This window comes from Delphinus delphis, chromosome 10, assembly GCF_949987515.2.
Source record: "Delphinus delphis chromosome 10, mDelDel1.2, whole genome shotgun sequence".
In the NCBI taxonomy this organism is placed as follows: Eukaryota; Metazoa; Chordata; class Mammalia; order Artiodactyla; family Delphinidae; genus Delphinus; species Delphinus delphis.
The window spans coordinates 60590321-60611760 of NC_082692.2; the positions used below are offsets into that span (position 1 = coordinate 60590321).

Here is a 21440-nt window from a genome sequence, read left to right on the forward strand (position 1 = left end):
GAAGCCTGTGCAGTTGCCTGTTAAGGCCTCACAAATAATCCTCCTTTTCTTAAACCTCCATAAGGAGGATACTTTTTCTTGCTGCTCTGTGTGCCCAGAACAAGACAGCTCTGTATCCCCACCATGAAGGTCAGTGACAGCGGCATGTGCAGTCATGCCAAGCGATGCTGCCGCCGAGGGCAGGAGGCTGCCCCAGCACCTACCGTCCCCTGAACCGATGCTGAGTCTCAGGGGTGCAGGCACACACTGGCCACGTGAGAGGGCTGTTGGTGGAAGGCAGAGCTGCTGGAGAAAGTGCTCAAGGAGGAAAAGCATAACTGTTAAAATGAAGCACATCTGAGGTATTTCTTTGCTTCTAAAACATGTGGTTTTTTCTTCATAGTTTAACATTTGTGAAATCAGGATGTGTCTCACAATTCACAGTCTGGCAGCTAGAATCATTGTAGTTATCATGAACAAACTTGGCCAGGGCTGTTCCTGATGTTGTCACTTCAACTGAGTTATATGCATTGTCAGAGCTACAAATGTTGAATTTGTTATTGAAAATATCTTCAGAAAGATTTCGCTGTAATTTGGCAAGCGAAAAAGTCATTGTGTTCGCAGAAAGGCATGGAAATGGAGCAGTGGAGTATATATTTTATATTAATGAAGCCGGTATTTTTGTTAAAGGAATGATTGCAATCTCATATTTCTTTCAAAGCAATAACCAAGTGCTTTAGAAACCCTCAGGTAGAAGAAATGGAGGTACATCTTGTTACTGAGATAAGTGCACAAGGATGGCTTATTGCCCACCAGCACAGTGTGACCAAAGGCAGGAGAGATTGCCAAGTCCCTCAGAACAGATAAAAGGCATTTCGAAGCACCAGCAAGCTCTTGTGCCCCATCCATGCATTGAGTGGCAACATTGTTAAGGCTGTGTCCTAGCGTACTTGACAGTGGTTTTTTATTCTCTTTTTTAGTGGCACATAAAATAATGGTGTGACTTACAGTTGAAGGAATCTTAGATTAGATGAGATACATTAATAATAACCATCAAACTGTGGCTGAACAGGCTTACGCCCAACCGAGAAGAAAGCCAAAGGCTACTCGTGCTTCAGCCCCAGGTCTACGCCTTGCTGCTCCTTTTCCCTTCCTGCCTCCCCTGTCTCTTTCTTTCTCTATCATTCTCCTCCTTTTACCTCCTCACATCAGTAGGCTGTACATACTGGTGAGAAAGGGAAGTTTGGATAAGATGGGGGTAACAACTTGTTCAGTACTTTTGCATGTATGTGTGGGTACATGCATGTGTACATATCTGTGCAGAGCCAATGCTTCCTCTCTCATTCCCAACAGGGTCTTCAGAAGTAGTGATGTGAAATCATGAGTTCCTCTCAATGTACCAAAAAAAAAAAAAAAATCCATCAAGAAAAAATACATATGTGCTCCTCAGTCTAAAATACCTCCATTTTCATTCTTTTTTTATGGCTGAGCAATATTCCATTTTATATATACATATATACACACCACATCTTCTATATCCATTCATCTGTCAATGGACATCTAGGTTGCTTCCATGTCTTGGCTATTGGAAATAGTGCCGCGGTGAATGTTGGGGTGCATGTGTCTTTTCGAATTATAATTTTCTCCAGATATATGCCCAGGAGTGGGATTGCAGGATCATATGGTAACTCTGTTTTTAGTTTTTTAAGGAACCTCCATACTATTCTCCGTAACAGCTGCACCAATTTACATTCCCACCAACGTGTAGGAGGGTTCCTTTTCGGTTTGCAAGATGACTTATGACTCTAAAATATTATTCTATGACAGTGCTTTCAATTGCATTGTCATAGAATATTTCAATTTCAATATTATCTCTGCGAAAGAGAAAATCTGTCTTTATCGGTACAATGGTGATAAGTCAACTGTTGTCATTTTGACAACACCAACCTAAAGTCATCCAGAAGAGACTTAGCAACAGATTAAAAGTTCAGTGCTGTCACTTCAAGACAGGGATCGCTTGGTACCCACCTAATGTCAACATAGCTCATAAACTGCATGGCAGAAGCTGGGTTGGCTGTGAGTGTATCATCCATATGACTGAGAGCATGCTTAAGATAATTCTTTCAAGAGCATCAGCTTTTAAGAACATAACATTTTCAAGGTTATCTTTTGGGAAAAGAAAATTTTTTTAAATTCTCCCATCCACAGATACCAATGTGTGATAAACACTAATCTCTGTCATATTCATTGTTCAGGGGAGGAAATAGGCCAGGAGAGATGGGAAACAACTGACTCAAGGGCACTCAGCTGCTTCCGTGGCATGGCTGGAACTCAAGCTCAGAGCCTATGTCATTCCACCCAGCTTTGTCGCTGTATCATTTCATCTCTTGCACTCCATGAAGCAAGTCTGGTCTCACTCAGTTCAGATATACAAAATCGTGATGCTAAAGCTTACTTAATACCTCTTAGTTTAGTGTTGTTTTGGGTTTTATATATATATATATTCTCTGTCTCTCCATTAAAACCTGGAAACAGTTTCAAGTTAACATTATCAATTCATGGAGGATAATTTTGTTTCTATGCTGCAACCAGAGCTCCCTCTAATGGCTATTTATTTGGAGAACAAAGTCTGGGGGAAATGAAATAACCCCTGTTCTTTTAGAACTGAGGACTTCAAAAATTATAGTTTAATGAGTCATTATTTACCTTTGCAACTAGATGATTTTAAAACAAGACTTACCTGATGTGATAATTAATTTTATATGTCAGCTTGACTGGGCCACAGGATGCCCAGATATTTGGTCAAACATTATTTTGGGTATGTCTGTGAGTGTGTTTTAGATGAGATTAACATTTGAATCAGTAAACTGAGTAAAGTGGATTTCCCTCCCTAGGGTGGGTAGGCCTCATCCAATCAGTTGAAGGCCTGGAGAGAATAAAAAGGCTGACAGTCTCTCAGGAGGAACTCCTCCTGCCTGACTCTTGAGCTGGGGCATCAGTTTTTCCTGCCTTTGGTGTGGAACTGAAACATGGGCTCTTCCTGGGTCTTGAACATGGCAGCTTTGGGACTGAAACCCACAATATCAGTTCTCTTGATTGTCAGGCCTTCAGACTCAGACTAGATACACCATCAGCAATCTTGGGTCTCAGCTCACAGCTGCAGATCTCAGCTTCTATAATCAGGCAAGCCAATTCCATATATATATTACACACACACACACACACACACACACACACACACACACACACACACACACAATCTATTGGTTCTGTTTCTCTGGTGAACTCTGACTAACACAATTGATTTCAAGGCACTTTGAAAAAAAACATGAAAAAAATACTGCTATTACACAGTCAGTTACAGTGTGGGGTAGTTCTCCTTGAAGCATAAGTCTGCCTACCTTCATGGGTGGTTTTGACTAATTAGTTGTCAAGTCATGCTGACAGTAAAGAACACAAGAAAATTGAGATCTGTGACCACTGATTTTTTTTAAAATATCATATAAAATAATATTAAATATAAATATATTCAATAAAAGTAATATCAGCTCTATTGATCTTGCATTTTACATATCATATTTACTACCTCATTTGATGGGATCCTCACTGCCATGCTGAGAGACAGAGCCAATATCCCGAGCTCAATACACAGATAGAACTGATGCCCTGATCCCCGCAGATAGAACTGACCTTTAATATTGTGGCTTTTCCATTATAACCACAATGTCACTCTGAGTCATTCTCTGCCACAAACCAATAAGACAGCCTCTCCAGTTATTTCACTAATCACAGAGGCTGTTGATGATTTTCAGTCCAAAACATGCTCTTCAATGGCTATTTTCTGGCTGACTTGGTTCAGTAGCCTAGAGCAGAATGTAAACAATTCCAGGCTCTTATGATATACAAGAGAAGAAGATTACTTACTGTCTCACACAAACAGGTTCATACTGGAATTCCAGGTGGTTTTTTTTTTTTCAAAGAGTTTTATTTTGATCCTTTCTCTCCCAGAAATCCCTGAGTGGAAACCCAATTATGTGGCTGTCACAAAAGTATTGACTTTATCATTGGGAAGGAAGTAAAAATGATCCACCATCTACCCATGTTACCATTCCCCTGCATCTGAAAATGAACAGGAAATGTTACAAATAAAAACCAGGACTTACTCTTTAAACTAGGCTTCTATATCATCTCGGTTTCCCTGGACCTTGCTTTCTTCATTTATATGTCTTGGAGATTATTCAATAATAATGAATAAAGCTTTCATTCATTTTCCAAGTATTATACATTATTCCCTTATGTGAATTCCTAATAATTAATTTGACATCTTATTAATGAAATTCAAGTCCAGAAATCTTTATTCAAGTCTGAAGGCAGAATAGAATATATTAATTAGTGATGAATAATACTTAAAGCTGTCACAAAGACCCTACATTTAATGTTCTTTTTATACAAAATATTTATAAATATAATGATTTTTATTTGCTCTGTCTTCATGAAAAAAATCGTAACTAGAATTCCAGATAAGCATGGATGGACTGACATTCTTCAGTCATCTACATCTATAATGTGCATAACCACAAGAAGGGAATCTGGTTACCCATATTACAATTAAGGGAATATCTGTGTAGAAGGGAACTGTGTCCAGGGTATGACCTAAGATCTGTAAAATCTTGGCAAATGTTACCCAAATGTAGGCCTTTCCTTAGGAACAAAAACAAAAGCAAAAACTAGCTATCTTCCCCTTTTCTTTCCCATCTATGTATATAAGAGAAATCATTTTATACTCTGTCATTTTCTACTACATTCATTTATATTTATATATATATTCTTATTATTATTGAAGTATAGTTGACTTACAATGTTGTGTTAATTTCTGCTGTACAGCAAAGTGATTCAGTTATGCATACACACACACACACACACACACACACACACACATTCTTTTTTTATATTCTTTTCCATTATGGTTTATCATAGGATACTGAATTCTCTGTGGTATACAGTAGGACCTTGTTGTTTATCCATTGTGTATATAATTGCTTATGCCTGTTAACCCCAACCTCTCACTCCATCCCTCCCCCAACCCCCTTCCGCTTGGCAACCACAAGTCTGTTCTCTATGTCCGTGAGTCCATTTCTGTTTTGTAGATAGGTTCATTTGTGTCATGTTTTAGATTCCACATGTAAGTGATATCATATGGTGTTTGTCTTTCTCTGTCTGACTTACTTCACTTAGTATGATAATCTCTAGTTGCATCCATGTTGCTGCAAATGGCATTATTTCATTCTTTTTTATGGCTGAGTAGTATTCCATTATATATATGTACCACATCTTCTCTATCCCTTCATCTGTCAATGGACATTTAGATTGTTTCCATGTCTTGGCTATTGTGAATAGTGCTGCTGTGAACTAGGGACAGCATGTATCTTTTTGGATTAGAGTTTTGTCTGGATATGTACCCAGGAGTGGGATTGCTGGATCATATGGTAATTCTATTTTTAGTTTTCTGAGGAACCTACATACTGTTCTCCATAGTAGCTGCACCAATTTACATTTTCACCAACAGTATAGAAGGGTTCCCTTTTCTCCACATCCTCTCCAGCATTTATTATTTGTAGAATTTTTAATGATGGCCATTCTAGCCCATGTGAGGTGATACCTCATTGTAGCTTTGATTTGCAATTCTCTAATAATTAGCGATGTTGAACATCTTTTCACGTGCCTATTGGCCATTTGTATTTCTTCTTTGGTGAACTGTCTATTTAGGTCTTCTGCCCATTTTTCTATTGGGTTGTTTGTTTTTTTTGTTGTTGGGTTATATGAGCTGTTTGTATATTTTGGAAATTAAGCCCTTGTCAGTCACATTGCTGGCAAATCTTTTCTCCTATTCTGTAGGTTGTCTTTATGGATTTTTTATGGTTTCCTTTGCTGTGCAAAAGCTTGTAAGTTTGATTAGGTCCCATTTGTTTATTTTTGTTTTTACTTCTATTGCCTTGGGAGACTGACCTAAGAAAACATTGGTACGATTTATGTCAGAGAATGTTTTGCCTATGATCTCTTCTAGGAGTTTTATGGTGTCATGTCTTATGTTTAAGTCTTTAAGTCATTTTGAGTTTATTTTTGTGTATGGTGAGAGCGGGTGTTCTAACTTCATTGATTTACATTCTACTACATTCATTTTTAAAAATTTCTTTTCTGGGCTTCCCTGGTGGCGCAGTGGTTGAGAGTCCGCCTGCCGATGCAGGGCACACGGGTTCGTGCCCCAGTCTAGGAAGATCCCACATGCCGCGGAGCAGCTAGGCCCGTGAGCCATGGCCGCAGAGCCTGCGCATCCGGAGCCTGTGCTCCGCAGTGGGAGAGGCCCGTGTACCGCAAAAAAAAAAAAAAAAAAAAAAATTCTTTTCTGCCACCTTCCATAGAAGACTTAAAGAAAAAACACAGTAAAGTAGAAAAGTAAATATAGAAATAAAAACTGAATTCAGGAAAATGCAGAAGAGCAAACTGAAGAAGAAAGTCAAAATATGAATGTGCAGACTATTACTTATCAGAAGTAGAGCGACAGGAACAGTTTATTGTTCACCAAAATCTGTTTTTCTTCTTCTTGGGCACACAACTGGATTGCACTCCCTGACCTCCCTTGCAGTTTGATTTTCAGCCAAGGGTATGTGAACAGAAGTTGTATGTGCCATTTGTGGCCATGGTCCATGAAACCCTTCCTTTGCATTCTTCCATACTCTTTCCTCCTTCCACTTGACTGGGAAGAACAGGACAGTAGTGACCTTGGAAGCCCTGTTCTGAGGATGGCAGGGCCTCTCTCATCCTAGGTCCTTTAATGCCTATGTGGGGGAGAGGGGTCCAGCCAATCCACACACCTGCCCAGGACTGTCACCTGAGCCAAGGCACAGATTTTGATTGTCTTTGATCCATCAATCAGTGTTTGTTACTTCAGCCTAGTATAGCCTAAATAATACATGCGATCGACACAAAGCACAGTAAACCCATATTTTCTATTTGGATTTTGGCAGGGCTTTTTACAGATGGGAAATAGTCTAGACAGACATTCACCCAGCAAACAGCAATTCAGGGCATTCCTGGCTTTAGAACTAGTTAGTCCTTCTTTTCAACATTGGAGTAGGTCTCAGCTGGAACAAGGGGTTAGTTAATCCTCCAAAGGGTTAAGCCCAGAACACTTTGGCAGTGTTGCCAGTGAGCCTCAGGAAACTTCGGGGACAGGAAGTGTCCAGCTGCAGGGCATCATCAGTTCAAAAACCACAGGATCACAAATGGAGACTGAGGAGCCCACGTTGTTTGTGAGTCATTGAGTTGAAACCAGGAAGAAGAGGTCAGTGTCTGGAGTTGGTCAAGTTGGCAAAATCAAGAACCCCAGGGGATGGCAGGTCAATATGCAAGTCAAGAAAGCCAGAATCCAGGCTGCTGGGTTCAAATCCCAGCTTCACTCCTGACTAATTATGGAATCCTGGGCAACTTGTTAATGTTTCCAGGCCGATTTATTTCTTCTTCTACAAAACTTGGGTAATAAAGTTATGTACTTCAAAGGGTCATTGTGAAAATTAAGTATATCTAAAAGGCTTAGATCAGTGCCTGGCACATAGTAAGCCTTCAGGAAATGATGACTATTTTTCATGCATACGAAGCAGAGGATGGTGGAGTACGTCTTGTGGGGATCAGGATCCAGTGCAAACCAGGAGCCTGGCCAGAAAGGGCTGAGCACCAGGCTCTCCTCAGTACAGATACTCCCATCTGAAGCTGTGGCCTGTGGCTTTTAGTCTTGGCCTACCTGGATCTGAAGTGGGGAGTAGCTGGGTCATCCCACTACCCTACAACACCCCGTGACTCACCACCAGTGGCCACCACTGGCCAGACAGCATGTAGGAGCTTCCTGGCCCCTTACATGGGGGAGAGAGAGCAGCAACAGCAGGAATCGCCCGTCCCGAGGGAAGACACCCCTAAGGCCTCCTGGGGGGACACCAGTCAGTTCATTGAGATTGACCAGGAGAAGAGAGATGGGGAATAGAACTTGCATGGGTGTCAAAATCTCAGATCCTCTAAATATCAGCTATGTGACTTTTGGGTGAGTCTCTGAACTTTACTCTTTTCTCATCTAAAATGCTATTTTAAATTGCTACATTATGAATAAATAAGGTAATGTGGTATCTTATGAAATACCTGATAGGGCATAGCTCAATAAATCTTTAACACATGTCAGTGGAAGGAGGGAACTGGTGTTTATACGGTGTGTGCTGATGGGTGAGTGGCTGGTGGGCATGTGAACACTTTAGTTTATTCCAGAAACCACACTTGGAAGCATTGTTGGTTGTGATTAAACATTTAATTATGTCCAGCGTGTGGTGAGTTGATTCTGGTGCTGTAAGGTATCATTAAGACTCTGTGTGTGCTCGGTCTAGTGGGCGTACCATGGCACTCTAGGGGCTGCTCCCTGAGTTCTTCTGCATTAGCAGTACTGCTCTATGGTTTGCCCATGGTCTGGGGACACCTTACTCCAGGGCCTCCTCGTGGCTTCCATCATGGTTCTCCATGGTTCTGCCCCGTGTGTTATGTATGGCTCCTCATTCACAGACGGAAGCCGTGGGTGATTGTGTTTGCATTCCTTTTATTACTGGGCTTTCAGTATTTCCACCATGTGTTGGATCCTCTTCTGGAACTTCACCTCGGGCTGAGTTCTTAGGTACAATGAACATTTCCAGACTTTGCAGGGAAGTCCTAATTCTACGGAAGTGGCCTTATCTCCTGCTTTGCTTCTTCATGCCTCCTAAACCTCATCCATGCTAATCCCTCGGAGACCACCTTCCTGCCTCTGCATGACCATATACAGTATTGCCTCAGCTAGGAGTGCCTGGTCCCTGGGGAGTGTAGGGATGGGCAGATGGGTCTTTGTGTCATTTGCTGGTGAGGTGATTTACTCTTACAGATATATTCTGCTTTTTTGACATTAGAGTCCATTCCCTCAACTACTTTCTGGACTTTTAAACAGCCTCCTGTATGTTCTTCCTGCTGGTCTCTCCCTGTTCAACTCTGTCCTCATAGCCTCCAGAATGATGTCACTTACTAATTTGCTCTTCACGATGGAAAGAGTTTTGAACAGTGGGTCTGGGTGTGTGCCTTCATCACAGTTTCTCTGAGACACTCAGGGCAGATCATTTAGCCTCTCAGGGACTCCATTTTTCACCTATAAATTAGCCATGTTGGACTATATAAAGTCTAATGTCTGTACTTGTTCTGCAGGTCTGGATGAAGGGAGTGGTTTTACAACCTTCATTTTCTTATAGACTCAGATGACAACTGTGCATGAGGATATTTCTGACTCCAAAATGTCACCAGCTCTTATGAGAAACTATGGGATCCATTCTGTGTAAAAATAATGTTAGTGAAGAATTCATTGGGGCAAAACGCCCTCTGTTATATATAAGAATACAGAGAGAGAGACTGAGCGCATGTTGAGAGATGATCAGTATGTTGTGTGTGTATCTTGGGAGGGCGGCATGGAAGCCCATATGTAATAGAATTCAGGTAGAGGAGCAAAGCCAGAGCAGAGATGGTCCAGATTCTCAGTATCAAGAAGCCACTGCCCAGGACCTGGAGGGAAAGCTGGGTTAGGCAACCCAGAGTTCAGATGGTGATAGCAAGAACCAAGAAGAAGGAGGGCAGTGTCAAAAAACTACAGGAGAGGGCTTCCCTGGTGGTGCAGCAGTGAGAGGCCCGCGTACCGCAAAAACAAAAAACAAAAAAACAAAAGCAAACGGTTGCTTAGAAAAACTTAAGTGTAGGTTTCACATAATTTTTATTAATTGATACACAGCCTTTTCAGTAAACAATTTCAGAGAGTGTGTTTTTCAGGCAATTCTGTTTTATCTTCTCTTTTGCATCATTATGGATTTATGACTCTCTGATACCTTAATGCAACCTTGTTTTCTTTCAACATCTAGAATCTACAAACTAATCCTGATTTTTTTTCTCCCTGCCCAGAAATATGGAGTCAACTATCCTCCAAGGGCATTTGTTCCTTTCACTGGAGAATAGTTTTAGAACCCACAAGCACTAGTTCCACAAATAAGCTTGTCCCACATTCCAACTGGAATTTGGCAGATGGCAGCAAAAATATCCAACGGCATAAATCACTGTAGGGATGGAACAGATAAAGCCTCCTTTAAAAACATGTCCATTGATATTTCCAATTCATCTCAATTTTAATAAGTTCTTCTTGGCTTGCTCTAACAGAAGAGGTTATCAATCCGTTCTTTTTTTTTTTTTCAATTTTTGAACAACTGATTTTTCTTGTTTCCATGAGTATTAATTTCTTAAAAGCAATATATTATCATACCAAACCAGAAGTCTGAATATCAGTGTTGCCTCCCCAAATTCAGAAGCCTCCACATCTTTTCTTCTGTCTCCACCCTCAGCTCAGCCATCCTGAAACTAGCTTCACGGTGAGCAGGTCCCATCGATTCTTTGGTCAGCATCGTCTTAGCACCAGTATCTGAAAGGAGAGAGACCCTAGCCTCCATCTAGGGGAACACCAAAGAAACTAAGATTTTGGAACACTCAGGGTGACACATAGATGGCTTGTTTGCTTAATAAAAGATAATAATAAAACGTAGAATACAAAGTTTAAAAAATCCTCTGTCAATTTTTTCCATTTGAGCTCCCAATTGGAATTTATTTTCTCTTTATATTTTTTCTTTCACTAGTGCCTTCATATATTTACAGGGCAACATTTTTAGTAAAAAATTGTAGTTTCATACAGGCCCATAGGTATATACAGTGTCCTGTACCGACTCACAAGGGTCAACTTTGCACATCTCTTCCCAATTCTGCACTCAGTGATATCACGTTTGTAGCTTACAATCAGCCATAATGGAAGTATTTACACCATGGAAATAGGCAAACACTATCAACCAGGACTTTCCACCCAGAGGGCTGGTTTTTAAGCATATATCAGGACAACTCTGGGTACACACCTCAGTTTTACCAAAACCGGTCAAAATGTCAGAACAAAAAATCAATTGATATACTATACAATTCTATATTCTGATATAGAATTATCAGAATAATATGCCAAACATTATGGTTGAGAATTCCCACTCAAGAAATTTACATAGAGTAGCTTTCGGAGCTTTATGTAATTTTTGTAATATTCACTGCGTAGTGCTCCCTGGAGCCAACCCTTGAAAGACAAAAAGTACAATTGGGTTATAGTACATTTTAGTTATATATAATTCCATTTAGTTATTCACCAGTTTCAAGTAATTTCCAGATACTTTTGATCCATTCCCCAGAGGCCTTTATTTCCACAACAGACAACATAGAGAATTCAGTAATTTCTAGTTATTAACATTTCTGTGCTGATATCCAATTTTTTACATGAATTAATACACACCATGCTCTCTCCTCGACGTCACATTCTGTAGTAACTGTGTATCATCTGGACGATATGGAGGATAGAACCCAGCAAACTTGGAGCATGGGGTCTGGCTTTACCAAAATCTAAAATGAGCTAAAGGAATGTGAAGTTTCCTCATTGGGTCTGAGTGGGGCTGGCCCACTAATTTGTTCTTTCAGGTGGTCTGTCATGGCACCCCTGGTGTTATTCCCAGGACTGTAATGGCCTCAGGTATCTCCTCGTTGGAAACTGTTCATGGTAGAGGTTCTCTTTTTGTTGTTCATTTAGCACCTGAATTTAGGCAGGGAACATTTCTACTTGAAGGCTCTGTGTAGTTTGATTCCCTGCCTTGTTATTGCCACTTCCACAGAGAAGTGGCCTCCCCAAGTGAGGAAGCCAGGACACTCTGTCCCTCCAGCTGCCTTGGGACAGTACTCGTCCTGCTTCCTCTTTCCGGGAGTATGGCGTTCTGAGCTACAGCCCATCTGAGTCTAGCATGCTTCCTCCCTACTTCTGGCACTCCCTCTCACCCAGCCCCACACCTCGAGCAGGACTTCCCCTGGCATTGCCCCCAGATTCTCACTTGCCCTTTAAGCTTGGCTAGGTCTGGCTGTGCTCTTTCAAGGACACAGATCCATGGCCTGGTTGGTGCTTCAGGCATCTGCCTGTGCTTGGCCGCCCCAGCTCCCAGCAGAATGCCGGCCCCAATGCCCTCGCTCTCCTGTGCTCTGAGTTTCCCTCCACCTAATACTGTCCATTTTACATCCCTCCACATTCTACTACGTTCCATTATCTTCTACTGTGCTTTCTTACCTGTTACCAAAGGAAAGTTGGGAGAGAGGGAGGGGTACATTCTAACTCTTCCCCCTTTTGCCATGTCAGAAACGAGCAGAAACCACAGTACAACCCAGATAAAAAATTGACTCTGAACAAGTATCTTTGTTTTCTAAGACTTGTAACCTTGGAGAGACCCCAGGTTAATCAGTAGTCTCCCTTACCTCCCCAAGCATGTTTGTGTCTGGCTAATACTGTTGACCATTTCCATATAGCTTTTAATTCTGTTCTTTCTTCAAACCAGGAATTATTTCATATCTTCTTTTTGATTTCCAAGACGATAGATATTTCTTGGATTATATTTCTTGGATATATCTTGTTTTGCTAGTACCCCGAGATTGCAGCCCAGAAATGTTGTAATAGTTTATAAATTCTCATAAGTAGCTTATGAGAATTTTTCCCACATCCTTGCCAAAACTTGATAATTTTTAATTTTTGCCATTATGGTGGTTGTACAACAATATCTTTTTTCTGCACATCCCTGAAGAAAGACACATATCTTCAGGTTGAAGAAATTTGAGTCCTGAGCAAAATAAATAAAAATAAATCCATACTTAGTGATGTCATAGTGAAACTTCAGAACACCAAAGACAAAACGAAAAATCTCAAAATCAGCCAAAGGGAAAATACAGCTTACTTACAATGGAAGGACCAGCAGACTGGCAACGCATTTCTCATTGGCAATTACAGAGGTCAGGAGACAATAGGACAATATCTTCAAAATGCTGTTGGGAGGAAAAAAAAACCCTGTCAAACTAAAACTCTGTATTATTCTCCCAGTGGTTGTGTCTGTGCATCCTCAATTGACCTCCCCCACCTTCTTCAGAAATACATACTGAGGGTAGGTGTCTGAAGCTGGGAAAATCCTAGAACCTCATGCCTTCTGGTCATATGATTGATCCCTTCCTTTGTCCGGAGCCTTTTGGCTCTACCCCAGGATCGTAAATACCACTTAGCAAGGCAGAGTTCTTTGGTTAACCAAATATTTCATGCTCCTAAAGCCTGCCCCACCTCAGGGAGCTTTGTTCAATTTGCTTAGCCCTAGTGCATACATGGTTCTAGGTCCAGAGATGGGGACCAACATATCCTTTTCTCAGCCCAGTTTGGCTCCAGACCTTGTTCTATATCAATAAATAGACTGCCTAGACTCTATCTGATCACAGTAGTCATCACAGCAGTCAGGTTCCTAGAGTTCTAGATGACTACAAAGTGGTTAGCTGACCTCTGTCAACTAGCCTCCTTTACAAAAGCCTCTCTGAAAATTTATTTCCATCTAAGTGTGCTAAATCTTTTAGATTCAAAAAGTTTATCTTCTTTGGTCTGCACAGTAGCCCTGTGAGAAAGGGAAGGTGAGGTAGGCGTCATCCTTTCACTTTCACAAATAAAGAAATCACAACACAGATGGGTCAAATGACTTGACCAAAGTCATACAGCTAATGAGAAACAAAACCATGTCTGAGCCCAGTTTTTGTTATAATTGCCCTTTCCAGAATCCAGGGATTTTTGCGCATTTTCCTGAAACTTTCTTTGACCTACTACTTTCAATGCCAACAATTGGAAAACGTATTAATTTACTATATTCACTCTTTTTTTTTTTTTTTTTTTTGCGGTACGCGGGCCTCTCACTGTTGTGGCCTCTCCCGTTGCAGAGCACACGCTCCGGATGCGCAGGCTCAGCAGCCATGGCTCATGGGCCCAGCCGCTCCGCGGCATGTGGGATCCTCCCAGACCGGGGCACAAACCCGTGTCCCCTGCATCAGCAGGCAGACCCTCAACCACTGCACCACCAGGGAAGCCCCCTATATTCACTCTTATGTGAAGGTATTATATGTTTGCAAAATAGCCAAATGTAGACAGCAAGATAGGAAATATCAAGAAATTGAGTGTATGTTTAGAAATCAGCTAATTAATTTTTTAAAAATCAAGATGTATATTATACTGAGAGGTTAGCATATTCAAATGAAATCTTATTTTATAAATACTCATTGCAGATAAAGCTTAAATAGGAATACTCAGAAATATTGCTCAGGGCAGAGGAAAAAAATATTTGAAAAATCAAAGAATTTCAGTTCAATAGATTATTATTTTCTGAAAGCTTAAGTAAAATCGAATACCTTGATCATGAGAGTTACCCTCTGGAATAGTGGCAAGGATCCTTGTGGGATCCTGACATTATATCATTATCTACTTCTAGATACTCTGACAAATGAAGGCAGAGGACCCTGCAACAGAGGAAGGACTCTGCCCATTTCGTCTTTCTGAGTGGATTACATGAGTTCACATTTAGTCTTCCCCTGGCATAGAGTCTGCAGCTGCAGCTCCTCAGATGAAATGATTTATTCCTCACTAGGGCCAGGGTATGGAAAATAATCACATTTTTCTCTAAGACACAGATGTAATCCCTGAGTAAATGAGCTGGAGGATGAGAGCAGCCTGAAAGTTTTAGGAGGAAGTGTCTTACAGGAAGTCATACAGCATAGGGGACCTTTTGTGTACAAGCTGTTACTAAGCGCACCTTAAGAAAGACAATGACATACTTATTTTAATGATGATGCTTTTCTTACTATTATTATTATCTTTTAAAAAGGAATTGCAAACATGGCACATTTCTAGGTAGAGTCTGCTCACCACAGCAGAGTGGAAAGTAGACCACATCCACACTCTGCCAAATCAATAGCATAGTGGAAATGAAGGTTTAAAAAGGGGCCAAAAGGAGATTCAAGGCCATGCTTTCAAAGCTGTTTCCATAAATCCTAGAAAATGACAGTTGTCCATATCATGTAATCGAGGGGAATGAGAAACAACGCAGGGATATGAAACCATGGTCCTTGACCTTATGAGGACTGCGTTCTAGGGGTAAAGACAGGGGATAAGTATGCAAATAAGTACATGAGGTAAATACAAGTAGTGAAGAGAACTATGACTATGAGAATGAGTGTCGTGTTTCCCGGTTTTACTGAGTGAGTACTTTGTACGTGCCAGCTCTACGCTCATTCCTTGCATGTTCTTCCTACTTAATTGTCCTTATCTATAAAATGAAGCCTAAAGAGCTTTTGTCACTTATCCAAGTTCACACAACCAATAACAGACAGGGGTTTGACCACAGATGTGTTTCAGCTCCCTCACTCTGAATCACTGCACACACCACCTTTCCTAACAATGGTAAAGTGATAGCTGCCATAGTCAACTCCCACTTCCGTGGAGAGTGTGAGAGGTGCCCTGATCTGTGCTCTTGGCCCAGACCCGTCCCTACACCCTCCCACCCATGAGCCCATCAACCAATAACGCAAGCGCTAGCCGACCCAGGCTGTACTAAATGCCCCTGTGAATCTAGGCATCCAGCCCCATATGGATGGAGGAGATGGTAGCGTACTCTTAGGTGTGCTCAGCTATCCTCTGGAATAGTTGTGTGACCTTGAGCACCTGAAGTTGTCATCTGGGCCCTCTGCCTGATGGCTGGAATTCTCATTTCTGAGTCTTTACTTACATACTACTCAATAAATCTCTAAATAATCTTCTCTTCAGTATATTTTCATTATTTACTCAGTCAGAAAATATTGACCTTGTTGACCAGTGACACTGGTGATGAGAAGACTGGTCCATGAACTTGAGGACAGACCCTTTTGTTTTGATCTCTTAGATATAAATTAAAAAGTGCTTACTGCTCCAGGGTCCCATGTGAAAGGAGAGCTCCTAAAACACATGGGTGGAGAGCAAAGGTCAGGTAGTCCTCTAAAAATTTTAAATGGGGCCTTAGATTTTGAGACAAAATGAGTTCTCTATTTAGGAAGGGAAAATACACACACACACACACACACACACACACACACCTGATTTTTTTCCCCTGTGTAAATAATGTCCTGGGTTAAACAATTTCATTGGCATAATGAATTCCCTGTATGAGAAAGTCACTGTATAACCCTGTTCTAAATCAGTTATATCCCAGTAGGGGTTAGAAGTGTTCAGAAAACAGAGCTGCCTTAAGAAGCAGCTTTATAAAGCTTTGTTGGGTGATACATGTACACTAATGCTTTTCCATTCACAAGTCGAAAGAGAGAGGATATTGGAATGATATGCCAACCAAACCTTCGTGCTGTTTGGGCAAGGAGCACCGCTGGGTTTACCCTGCCAGGAGCTCAGTACCTCCCATCTGCATGTGATCTTGCGTGCAGGGGTGACAGGGAATCAAGGATGGAAGGAAGGGAGCCAACCTCCCCCAGAGCACATGAAGCAGCAGAAGGAAAGAAGCCACAAAAAGGGAAGAATCTTTCTCTCTCTCTCTCTCTCTCTCTCTCTCTCTCTCACACACACACACACACACACACACACACACACATGCTTGGTGCTAAATACTCCCAGCTCTTCAGTAGGACTCCAGAGATTCTCTTATGAGGACTTCAAAAGGGAAGGGAAACTAACTGAAGGGAAACTAACACCAGAAGAAAAGGGAAGGTATCACGTGAGAAGCTGCATTCAAGTATTTGAGGACTTTTGGAGACTTGAGTCAATGAAAGTAGCAGCAAATTAAAACTGTAGGTGAAAGCAAGTTACAGAGGTAGATTCAGCAATGACGCAACCATCCTAACTCAAGAGAACGCATCTGCGTGACATGATGGTACCTTTGTACCAGGCCACTTGCGGAAGCGAAGAAAATTGGGATTGGAGAGGCCTGGAGCCAGAATGCACCTGGATGTGGGTCAGCACCCCTCTCAGGGTCATTCTTGGTCACCTGACCGTGGGGACCTGCATGAATCATAGTGGTGCTGGTTTGGGTGGAATCTCAGTTAGCAGCTAAGAACAAGATCTGGAGAAGGCAGCAAAGACAGTGTGAAACACAGAGCAATAAAAATACATAAAATTGTTAGTAGCTCTGCTAGAAATCTAAACACCAAGATCTTCTGTGAACTTAAGCTGTGAGAAAACAGATGGGTGAGGGGAAGAGACGGAAGGAAGACAGGAGCTAGAAGGAGAGGAAGGGTAGCAGTTCAATGGGGGCAGAGTGGTCCCCTTCTGCCCCTAGCTTTTTTTGTGTTCCCAGCCCTACCCACTAGGATCGGTGAGCGATCTCAAGTCTCAGGAAGAAGCTGTGGCTTAGAAAAATAATGGAGTTGAAGTTCTCAATAAATACGCTATGCAGCTAAAACCATTTAATCATGATCTTTGCATCAGAGGAGGAAAATCATAGGGAATGAAATGAGCAGGATCATTTTAAAAATAAAGATTTGGTTGGCAGATTACCACAGTAAGAAGATGAAAGAAAAGTCAGGAAAGTCAAATGCGACCAAAATCCACATTAACAAAAGTTGAAGAAAACAGACACCATTTACATTCCAAGCCGAATAATGAGGTGTCAGCAAGGCATCAGCTGGAAGAAAAACGTTGGAAAATAATTCTTTTTTTCACTGCTTGCAGCCAAAGCTCTAGTTGAAAATAAATGCAAAATTTTGCAGCTGGCAGTAGAGATTCTTAATGATCTCCATCAGCAGAAAACTAAGATTCTGTTAAGGGGTCTGACTCAGAAAACTTATAAGCCAGAAGAGAAAGAACAGAAGCTGTCAGCTGCAGAAGGGGATATTCACAGAGAGTTCAAGAAACAGAAGAGAAATTATAGTGAAGATAGATTATGTAAAGATCTGTTGGATCACCCTGTGGGGAAAAAAAGCCCAAGACACCAGGCTTTTTCTTTTTGATGCATCAAGATTTCTTCCTGGAGAGAAGATAGATGCTGCCTTCCAGAGATAGAAATTGCAGATAGCAAACCCAAAGATTGGTGCACTTCAGAGATTTCAGAAATAAACCAAATCCAGGAAGATCACGAAGTAAATCCCATCAGTGAGAGGTCCTGGGAGACAGGCTGGCTCCCTGAGCACACTCCTGGGAGTACTGGGGCCCTCGACCCCACTGTGCCCTTCACATCCTTCTTGCTATGGAAGAGGCATGCCTACAAGTGAATGCGTTGTGAATGGGCTGCCACCTGGGTAGAGGGACCTATGAGGTGTCAGGAAAACTTTACCCTCTGATTTGCAAACATGACTTGATGAAAAACTGCCAGAATGTCTACTGAATCCCACACCCTCCGAATGACAGACTACCCAACCTTCCTTGATGGTGGACACAATCGAGATATCTCCACTTCACCATTCATCAAACAGACTTGCCTGGAGGTCAACACAGGGCTGTACATGGACCACCACCTGGACCAAAGGACTATTTTCAGGATCTGTTAAAATATCTGCCTCTAATATTGGCCTTGGTGTGGTTTCATTAACAAAGAATGGCCCTAAGAGCTCTTACTTTCTCCAGGGAGGGCTGGCTTAGCTAATGGTGATGCCACTAACTTCCTATCTTTATCGGGAATATCTGTCATAAATATAAACCACTAACACTGCCATCAGCCATCTTCTCAAACATGGACCCACACATTCCCAACCTTTCTTCCTGGTGAGCTTACAGCTCCTTGCTAAAGAAAACTTTAGAAACATAGATCCTCTTGCCCTAAGAAAGTACCTTCTTTCTTGACCCTAATTACTTGAGATTATCTACCTTTCTCCCTCTACAAAATACATACAACCTTTGGGTTCTAGAGAGGAGCTTCTCCAGATATCACTACCTGCTCCCCCAGGCTTCCAGCCTCAGGTTATGAATGGACCCTTGGGATAGTTCAGGTGTTTCAAAATCCAATGTGAATGTTACTTTGGTAATTAGGTTAACGCTCTTAGAACTTAGTTTTGTTGTTAAGAGATCTTTTTGAACCAAATGACTCAAATCTGATAGGTATTTGATTTACTATAAAGTATGACCACCACTTGAGCTGATGCCTCTCACTTTCTCCACTCTCCTCAAACCTGTTTTATGTACTAACGTAGTTTATACAGTTAACGTAGCTTGCGCGACAGAGATGGGTTTTAATATAATATATGCTGAATATAACACTTTTTCATAAATTTGCTTAAAAGGAAAAGTGTAGGAATAATTATCATGACTGTTTGCTAATCTATGTTCTTTTGCTCATCCATACTTTGCATAAACCTTGATCAAAAGTCAAAACACTCAGCTTGGTGGTAGGTGAACTGTTGCCTAAGAGGAAATAAGTAGTCACTGAAATACCCATCAACTAAACCCAAACCTGCAATGTGATGCCAAAGAATACACTCTTCAAGAAATCACTTAGAAAATTACTAACGTAAGTATTCTCTCCATGTTTGGGCATTCCCTGGTGGTCCAGTGGTTAGGACTTGGCACTTTCACTGCCAGGGCACGGGTTCAATCCCCTGGTCAGGGAACTGAGACCCCATAAGCCACATGGCACACACACCCCAAAATTTTTGCTCTCAGCCGTGAAAGTGGATTTTGTTGGGCTCCTTTACCCCAGTGGGACCCTTTATCTATATAAAATTAGAAGTCAACATAGACCCTGAAAGCTGCCTTAGTTGACATGGAGGTAGCCTGTCAGCTCCACATCCGTCTCATCTCATAAGGTGGCATCTCCGAGTGCCCCAGGGCTCCACCAACCTCAGTTTGGCAACTTCTAGGTCACAACACAGTAGCAATAAGGTCAAGGTCATGGTTTCAATGGCCACGGAGGCCATAACCAACTTCTTCCATTTACAAACATAAAACACTATGTGGTATGAGATAGATAACAGTTGATACTCAATAGAAAGAAATTTTTATCAGTAGTCTTAAGCAGCATTCTTGCAAGTGTGTACCTGTGTTACAAATAAGAAGAGTGAGTATGCAAAATCCCTCCAAATTGCAAATATACACCCTACTATTGGGTCAACAGCATCATCTTTGTCTGTTAAAAACACTTCATTTTATTTCAGCAGAGATAGTAAGTACCTGTTAGTGATGTTATTAATGGGGCCGAGACATGTGCTATGGAGTCAGGCAAGACGCTCTCCTGGGAGAATGACTTTCCACATTTCTCTGGTGTTAGAACGAACAGCAGCCCAGATGGACGCTCAGCAAATTACTTTCTCACAGCACAGCCCCATCTCGCTGTGATCTGTCAGCATTTTTGCAGCTTCCCACAGTGAAAGCTTCCGCATGATTCTGTATTCCTTGGGAAGATTAGACTCTGCCTTTTTTTCCTCCAACTCTTACATCTTCCATCTGAGACTATGTGGGTCTCAGATTTAGATCTTAGATTTACATTTAAATGTGAAGTTGTAGGCAACGACTTAGTGGCACAATATTGCCTTGAGCCGTAAATTAATTAATTAATTAATGAAAGTCATCTGGAGACAGGTTTTTTTAAGAAGATTTCAAAGACCTTAGATAAATTGGTTTCTTTATAACCCTCTCCACTGTCCTCATATCTCTGACCCCTGCCGCACCGCCACCACTGCCACTCCCATTTATGAACAGGCCACTTCACCTCCTACTTCAAAAGAAAATCAAAGCCACAGGCAGGAACTGCCTCAGGCTCCTGCAAACCCACAAGAATCTGTGCTCTCCTTTCCTCCTTCCCTGTTTTCCAATGAGAAGGAACCCCTGTTCCATGCCTGATCTCCTTACCTGTGTCCCAGATCCCTCCCGCCAACCTCCTCAGTCCCTGACTCCATCAGTTATCTCCTCCTCCGCCTCTTACACCCACTCCACTGCCTCTTTCCCAGTAGCATTCAACAGGCCCAAGTATCAACTGGGTTCATGGAGCATTCCAGCTATTGCCCCATCCTCTGCCTTCCTTCATGGTCGAGCTTAGTTGAGGGAGTTGCATCTACACGAATTCCTCTCCTCACCTCCCATTGACTCCCAGGGAGGATGCCCTACAAGGTCGCCCTTCAAGGTCGTCGCCCTACGAGATTCCTTGTTGCTAAACACAATAGACACCTTTGACTTCTCAAAAGTATCTAAACTTTTGGAAAATTATTCCTATTTAAAAAATAACAAACAAACATCCATTCAGTCAACAAGCATTTATTGAGTTCTGACTAGTGCTGGGAACTTAGAATGTGGCAGTAAACAGGTATTGGCAACTGTGGAGTTTACATTAGGAGGAGATGGGGACCCAAGCCATAAACAATGAAACGTATGAACAAGATAATTCCATAAGGTGATAAGTGCTAGAGTGATGGGATAGAGAGTAACTATGGAAACCACACTGAGTTCCAAAGGAAGCCTCTCTGAAATGATATTTGAGCTGAAGGCACGAGTACAAAGATCTTGGGCCAGAATGTCACAGGTAGAATAAACAGCAAGAACG

The 21440-nt window shown here is 41.7% G+C and overlaps 1 protein-coding gene across 2 annotated transcripts in view; it reads right to left on the reverse strand.

The window, feature by feature from the left end:
* Positions 1–9393: 9393 nt before the first annotated feature.
* Positions 9394–21440, reverse strand: part of MOBP (myelin associated oligodendrocyte basic protein) — a 43217-nt gene continuing 31170 nt past the window's right edge. The window contains exons 6-7 of one of the 2 annotated variants that reach the window (XM_060022304.1): positions 12874–12957; positions 9394–12755 (exon numbers count right to left, since the gene is read on the reverse strand). The gene's annotated coding sequence lies outside the window, so the exon portion shown is untranslated. The remainder of the gene's footprint in view (positions 12756–12873; positions 12958–21440) is intronic. The other variant, XM_060022305.1, reaches the window with a different exon arrangement.